The sequence below is a fragment of the Eublepharis macularius genome, chromosome 8, assembly GCF_028583425.1.
Source record: "Eublepharis macularius isolate TG4126 chromosome 8, MPM_Emac_v1.0, whole genome shotgun sequence".
Classification (NCBI taxonomy): domain Eukaryota; kingdom Metazoa; phylum Chordata; class Lepidosauria; order Squamata; family Eublepharidae; genus Eublepharis; species Eublepharis macularius.
Window position 1 is genome coordinate 25,939,000 of NC_072797.1, and position 8,501 is coordinate 25,947,500.

At 41.9% G+C, this 8,501-nt stretch overlaps 1 protein-coding gene across 1 annotated transcript in view; it reads right to left on the reverse strand.

The window, feature by feature from the left end:
* Window positions 1–8,501, reverse strand: part of OXCT1 (3-oxoacid CoA-transferase 1) — an 81,267-nt gene that overhangs the window by 31,816 nt on the left and 40,950 nt on the right. The window lies entirely within an intron of this gene.

The window sequence follows — 8,501 nt, forward strand, 5'->3', positions numbered from 1 at the left end:
TCCTTTGGCTGCCTTTGAGGAAGTGAGTAAATAATCCTACTGTGGATTGGCAAACTACTTTAACCCCAAGCTATATCTAAGGCCAACCTTACCCACCACTTACCCTCTATTCCTAGGGTAAGACCAGTCCAGGCAATAACCTCCTTCAGCAGTAAATCCTATACAAACCAACTTATATGGCTTACTAGTAACTGATGCTTCCAAATTGTAGTTAAAATTGATGCAATTTCGTCAAACTTTCTCTAGCCCTATAGTACTGCTGTCTGCTAAGCCAGAGTTTTTATTATTTTGTTTTTAAAGATTTTCATAAGGAGCAATTTTGACATCAGCAAGTTTGGTATAATAATAAATTTAATGCACCTGATAAGTCTTGTTTTTTTTACACACACACACACACACACACACACACACACACACACACACACACACACACAACCTTCTCTTCTTTTGATACTATTTTTTTTTCATTACCGTCTGTCACTTTTACTGTTGCCTCTGAATTTCCCTCGCCTCATTCAGATAATAGCAGGATTTAAAAAAAAAAAATATTGCACTTATATTCCGCTCTCCCTTCAGAACAGGCTCAGAGCCGATCACATCAAAGTACAAAAACAAGGTTGCACAGTAACGTTTTACTTTCAGCATCCAGGATCAACAGCATCTGCTTTCTTAACTTACCATGAACAAACATAAGCTTCCAGGCAGACAAAGAGGCAGGTAATGTTTCTACTAAAGATCTGACAGCTCCATGAAGATGTGGTTTCAGCTGTGCCCCCCCCCCTGCCCCCAATCACCAGATGTCTTGTTTGAGTAGAGCCCAATTCATTTAGACCCAACAACACAATCTCTATTCCATTCCCTTTTGGGTTTGAGGAGCAAAGCAGCAGAGATTGGGACTATTCACACAAAAACACACAGATCTATGTGCACACATGTGTTAAAGGAACATCCACCATATGTATATCAGGGAGATTCCAGGTACAATCCCAATATTCTACAACCCACAGGCACATTTGTAAACAATTATCTTTATTGGAACCAAAATGGACTCACTGGTCTCAACTAAAGAGCTGAAACAAAAGCACAGAATTGTAAGGAGGGTTGTTTATTATTAAAAATGTTCGAAAAATATTTCATTCTAAATACTGGCAGGCAGCAATGCTGGTATGTCATACACTGCCCCACTCCCCATTTTCAAATTCTGGAAGCTGGATTATGATGCAGCAATTTGGTGCATAACACTGAAAATGTATAGGGACACTGTACCATCAGAGTCACAAGATGGCCAAAATGTCAAAACTTACATTCTGAAAAAACTCCGAAAAGCAATCTCACAAAATATTCCTAAACCTGCATTAACATGGAAAAGCTGTCACTATGCAATTTATTCATTTAGAGTAGGAGGGCCAGTTCAAGAGTTGCCGGGGGGGGGGCGGGGGGGGCACACAGACAAGCAAAGCACTTTACAAAACTGCAGCTAAAAAACAACAAATCACAACATAGCGCACTATAAAAGTCAGCCATCTAAACCTGCTATAAACAGGCAGCCAACTGGTAATTCAGGTAAATAGTATGTAAATGGCTACTTCATTCTGTCTTTAGTTCTATACACTCATGCACAAGTGTGTCGCTATTTTCATAAATGAAATGTGAGAGCCCACAGTTATTTAAATAAATTTTACACAACCTGCAAAAGATAGTGAGTGCTTTTCAATCCTTCAGAAGAAGCCTGTTCCAGAGCTCTAGAGCCAATACTGGAAAAAACATGATCCTCGCTTTTTTGGATAAAGAAATGCTAAGGAGGAGTTGGCACATGGGCTTGCACAGGGAGGGCAATCCTTTAGGAATGTAGTTCCCAGGCCATTAAGGCTTTAAAGGTTAAAATCAGCACCTTAAATTGATCCTTAAAACAAATGGAACCACTGCAACATAATCCCAGACCAGTGTAATATGCTGCCAGTGCCATAGCTTAATCAGAAAACAGGACACGGCATTCTGCACTTTCTATAGTTTCTGGGTTGTCTTCAAGGGCAGCCCAACATATAGGCCACTGCAGTAATCTAGCCTTGAGGTCACAGTGGCATAAAATCAGCATGACTAGATACGCTGAATGCAAATAGGGCATCAAATTGTGAACCAGATGTAAATGATACCAAATTGGGAGGAGTAGCAAACACCCAAGTAGATAGAATTAAAATTCAACAAGACCTGAATATTCTGGAAAAGTGGGCAGCTGTGAATAGGATGCTATTCAACAAAGACAAGTGCACAGTATTACATCTGGGCCACAAAAATGGGAAGCACAAATACTGGATGGGGGATACACTTCTGGGCAGTAGTATATGTGAAAGGGATCTAGGGGTAAGAGTGGACTGTAAACTGAATATGAGCAGTCAGTGTGATGCGGTGGCAAAAAAGGCTAATTCAATCTTGGGTTGTATCAAAGGGGCCATAGCATCGAAATCGCAGGAGGTCATAGCCCCTCTCTATACTGCCTTGGTCAGGCCACACCTGGAGTATTGTGTGCAGTTCTGGAGGCCTCACTTCAAAAAGGATGTGGACAAAATCGAGAGGGTGCAGAGGAGAGCGATGAGGATGATCAGGGGCCTGGAGACTGAGCCCTATGAGGAAAGGCTGAGGGCCTTGGGAATGCTTAGTTTGGAGAAGAGGAGGTTGAGGGGGGACCTGATTGCTCTCTTTAAATATTTGAAAGGCTGTCATTTGGAGGAGGGCAAGGAGCTGTTCCAGTTGGCACCAGAGGGTAGGACCTGAAGCAATGGGCTTAAATTACATGCACAAAGGTACCGGCTGGATATTAGGAAAAACTTTTTCACGGTCAGAGTAGTTCAAAAGTGGAATCAGCTGCCTAGGGAGGTGGTGAGCTCCCCTTCACTGGCAGTTTTCAAGAGGAGGCTGGATGAATATTTGTCAGAGATGCTTTAGGCTGATCCTGCACTGGGCAGGGGGTTAGACTAGATGGTCTGTACGGCCCCTTCAACTTTATGATTCTATGAAAGAAGGTGTCATGGCCTAGTCTGGACTTGAACCACCCTGCTTGGGCTGGCCCAGCCCATGACAGAAGGCATAGTTTGGCCTGGATTCTGGGCCATGGATACACTGCTGTTAGGCTACTCAACTGTAGCTGTGCCTCAGCATTCCAAAGCTGTAAGTGAGACCAAGCTCCTGGCGTGGATTCTGTTTTAGGCTGGAGAAAGTTCCACCAACCTAAGGAGTCTTCCTCCAGCTTAAGTGGCTCTTACACTACAGGATAAATCCAAACTTTGCTAAATGAGAGCGGGACCACAAGTGACGCCTGACACAGGTTGGACACTTGCCAGCTTCCCTCAAGTTTTGATGGGAAATGTAGGCAGCTTGGCGGAATGTTAGACAAGTGACAGTTGAAAAGTCCAGTGGACAGCAGTCAGAGAGTCAAGCTGCAAGACCAGGATGCCTACATTTCCCATCAAAACTTGAGGGAAGCTGACTAGTGTCCAACATGTGTCAGGCGTCACTTGTGGTCCCGCTCTGAGGCTAATCTTAAGTGGCCTGCAGCAAGGATCCCCAACGTGGTGCCTGTGGTGCCATGGCACCTCCTGACACCTTTCCTGGTACCAGTAGAGTGTTTTCAGAAAGGGGTGGGGGCCAGAAGGTTTTTGCCCTGAAGGGCTTCTAACTGGCCAATGGTCCACACACACAAAAAGGTTGGGGACCTCTGGCCTGCAGCATTTGCTCCCCTGTGTTAGAGGACTTGATTTATTAAAAAAAAAATTCTATAATACATGTAGCATCTTTTTCCTTCGCTGAGTTATGGAAATTTGCCCTATCAATCCCCTGATGACTTTTACTCCAGACGCAATAGAAGCAGACAATTTTAAGGTATTGCCTATCTACAACAATTTTCATACTCAAGACCAGCTATAACCAATAAATTCACTTGATTGAGAAAGTCACTGGCTGTAGGATAATGAAGCAGATTTTTAAAGCCTCGAGTTATACAACATCATATTATTCAAAATTCCAGAGGAAAACCTACCACCTAATCTCCAAGTATCAGAAAGAGATCAAAAGCAACACTGTTCAGAACACGTTTAAATATTAATTCTGTGGTTTTGAGAAACATTTACTACTTTGATATAAGATCATCTTGAAATAATAGCACTCATTGTTTCCTAGTTATTTCAGATAACTTCTTGAATTTCTCCACAAAGATTAGGAAACAATTTTAAACAGTTCCTCCTTCTGTGACATAGTATACTGGTGGGAAAATCAGCCACATATTTCAACTGCAAAATGCGAACAGCCTTCTAAACTCATTTTTCAAATTAACAGCTGAAAATATTTTAACTGCTCTTAAAACTGACTGCACAAAATTCCTGACTGTTTTTTATATTAAGAGGCTTTTAGACTGTCTTTCTCCACAAGACTGCAAATTCAAAGTAATTTACAAAAATATAAAGCATCAGAATGATATAACCTTACATGAAAGCAAATAAAACCCAATCTTTCTTTCCTTTGACCTTTTCATACTCCATAGCTGACATGAAAATTTTTCATCCTAACCTATGCGGTTTGTTTGCCTCCTACAAGGAAGTCCATTATTTTCTGATGTTTAGTGAGGGTGTGTGTGTGTTTTGAGGTTCACTCATTCAAAGAGCAGTGGAGTCAGCTACACCCGATCAAAAGCAAGAGAGAACTGGGCAGGAATAAAATACTGTCCATTCAAAGTACAGTGTTCTACAAGAACTCAGAGGACAAACACTATAGTAAATCCCAAAGCTTATTTATGTCCGAGAACCTAACAGCGTAGTGAGCGCCAACATGATTCTCTCTCTTTCTCTATATATACACAATAGCCTTAAAGACTAACCAGATGCATCTGACAAAGAAAGCTGTGGTTCTCGAAAGCTTACGCTACAATTAAATTGGTTAGTCTTAAGGTACTACTGTTTACTATTTTGCAACTACAGTCTAACATGGCTAACTCCTCTGAATCTGTGTATACACATACACATACACACAATTCAAGAATCAGTCGTTAAGTATATACAACACAAAAGGTGGATATAAATTTTTATACTGATTTTTATATTGAAATCAATAGGCCTACATTGGAGTAATTCTGCTTAGGATTGTGTTGTAGACACAGTTATAAAATGCTGGTTTTATTAGAGTTATGTTTTTTCTTACTGCTGTGAATCAATTCAGATCATCCGAGAAAGTACAAAGATAGCTTGAGGGATGAAAGATGTTACAAGCACAAAACACAACAATTCAGGAGCTTTTCATTCATTCTGTTTCAATCCTATCTGAGAGCCAAATCCACCAGGAAGCTCTCATGGATAAACCCTCCAAAATAAACAGGAACGAGGGTGGCCAGGTCCCTTACCTGAGCACGTGCACAAAGCCTCCAGGCACCCCCATATCACCAGGAAATGACGTGATTGGCCAGTGACACAGGGGCTTGTGCACCCATTCCACCTGCATGCCTACAGCCTGCTTCCCACAACTTCCCCCTTGCCAGAAAGGTAAGCAGTGGGGGGGCAGCAGCTGAGGACAGCCCCCCCCCAACAAAGTAGGGGACCTGGGCAGCCTGGAACTGTACAAGGACATGACTCTGGATGATGCCAGGAGGTAATGTAAGCTATACATATTCATGACTAGATACCTTCAGGATTATTTATCTGCTTGCTTTTAATGAGAGCATGCCCCAGCTAAACAGGGATGAAAACAGGTACTTGTTTATTTAAACCTTTCCCTCTCTCCACCATCTTTCGTCTCTCCATAAAAGGGGGCCCAGGACAACTTACATATATTTACACATCAGCGAAAAAGGAGAACAAAAATAAAATCCAACCATACATAACTATTCCTATGCAGAACGTTGGATACTGCTTTTAGATGCACACCAATGGAACATCTAAGGGGCTCTCAGAAATCAAAAGACGGCATAAAAGTCTTCCAGCAACCTGGGAGAAAACCTTCAAAGCCCACTCACTCGTGGCTGCTACAATTCTATATATCAGTTCATAATTTGCTTCTTATCAGGACAAGGAAAGAAGGCTCAGACCGCCAGTAGTGGCTGCTGGTTCTCAAAGCAACCTCAGGTAGCCATTTGAACTCGTACTCTGCCTTCCAATCATGTCCTTAGCTTGTACTTCATGCACTGCCTCATCATTTTTAGAAAGGAACAAGAAACTTCTTGTCCTGGCTTGACCTCCTTGTTCTAGTAAGCAAAAAAAAAAAAGTGGTGTGTAGTGTCACAGGTTTTTCATTACACAAAGCAACAGGCTGAAAGGGGAATCTCAAGGTGCTCTCAGGACCAGCAATCACTACAACCACTAAGAGATTTCCCCCCTCTAAGAGGAGAATGTATGAACTGGAAATACATTACGCTTTTCCAACAATTCATATATCTATGTGGGGCAGTCCCTTCTTTTGTTCCCAATATCTACCTCGAACTTTCCTTCCTGGAAGCAAAGTAAACTTTACAAAGTGAAGCACATAAACATTCACGCAGGGTAGAGAAGATAGCTTGTTGCAGTATTTCTATTCTAGACAAAGTGCAGAACACCCACCATCTAGCCATTATACAAAGCCTGACAAAACACATCTTTAAACAAGTGGCTGTCCACATAACTTTATAAGAAAAACTTAAAAATCAGAATTGCCAGAGCCCTCTGTGGCTCAAGATGCACATTTCCAAATAATAGTTGAAATACACCCGTTTCCCCACGGGGAAACTCAAAATGGTTTTAAGAAGCACGGCTACAACAAGAATCCTCCCATTTCCAATCTGACAGATGCAAAATGCCAAGCCTCCTGTCAAATTGTCTCAAGTTTGCAGAATGGCAGAAGGAAAACAGCCCAAAGCACTGAAAAAATGAAATAAATCAGTCAAGATGTTTCTATTCTACATTTCCCTTCTCTAGAAACCGTAATTCCCCTCGTCCATAAGGATCCTTACATTTTGAGAAGAATAGGAAACTAGTGCTCTGAAACAGTACAAAGATAAGATTCTCATGGCCACTGCTTAGAACAGCAACATGGCATCATGCGGCATGATGACCAAGTGACGATGTGAACTTCTGGGGTCTGTCCACCTGAAAAAGCCTGGCTTCAAAGGCAGGATAGCATGGGAACATCTCCTCTTTATTATTTGTGTTATGTTATTAACTCTATCTCATTTTAATAAATGCAAGTTCACAGGGCTTTTTTTCTGGGAAAAGAGGTGGTGGAACTCAGAACCGCATAATGACGTCACTTTGGGTCAGCTGGAACAAGGGGGGAGTTTTTTAAAGTTTAAATTACCCTCGGCGAAAATGGTCATATGGCTGGTGGCCTCGCCCCTGATCTCCAGACAGAGGGGAGTCTAGATTGCCCTCCGCACCACTGGCGCGGAGGGCAATCTAAACTGTCCTCTGTCTGGAGATCAGGGGGCGGGGCCACCGGCCATGTGACCATTTTCAAGAGGTGCCAGAACTCCGTTACACCACGTTCCTGCTGAAAAAAAGCCCTGCACGTTCGTATTTTAAACCTGCATACAGCATTTTCAGCAGTAAACCTATCAAATGAGAAGCACGAAAGTGCTAGTCAACACAAATGCACCACGGAACCACAGCCAGGACTCTTTGGTACAGAACCCTGGATGTTTTCAAACACATCACTTTTTGAGGTGATCACCACAGCCAACACTAGTACATATAAGCACATGACTACATAAAGTGCAAATTAGCCTAACTCCTTGGAGCAACAGGGACTTGAACTGAAGTTCAGTGCACCCAGACTAATTACTCCACTTCCTACACTGTGAGTAATTAGTATTCACTGTGGATTTAAACCAACAGTTACTAAACAGCAGCAATCAAAGGAAGATGACCAATAGTTACTGAGCGTACGCAAATCTTTCTAACATACAGCCTATCTTTGGCTATAAACACTGAGGTTTATCTGTATGGTTTATAGTGTAGGGCTGGGATTGGTGTGGGTTTATGTATTTTGCGTTATGATTTGTTTGGATTTTACTGGATTTTTATTACGTTTTGCTGATTTTAACTGCTGAAATTGATGTGAACCGCTTTGAGTTTTTATACAAAGAAAAGCAGTGTAAAAATAAAATAAATAGATAAATAAATATTCATCAGACACCCTGACAATTTGGAAGAGACACAATAGCTCTAAAATATCTTCTCCTTTTTTGGTAAATGGCAGCAACATGTGTAGGCAGGGTTCTGTCTTGATTTGCTGTAGGGCACTGGGGGTGGAAACGGTAAGATTAATTCCGTCTCCCTGTTACTCCAGACTTCTATGACTCCACTGCTGTTTGTCTGGCAAAGACCTCTTCAGGGGAGCTGTAATGATTTCAAGTAAATGGGTGCATGTGTCTTTAAATGCTTGGTTTGAGCTAGGTGAAGAGTAGAGGTGAGAGAGAGAGAGAGAGGGAAGAGTGAGTGATATGATTGGTTGATGACTGAGAGTGTGGGTGGAGTTAATGCAGTTTAGAC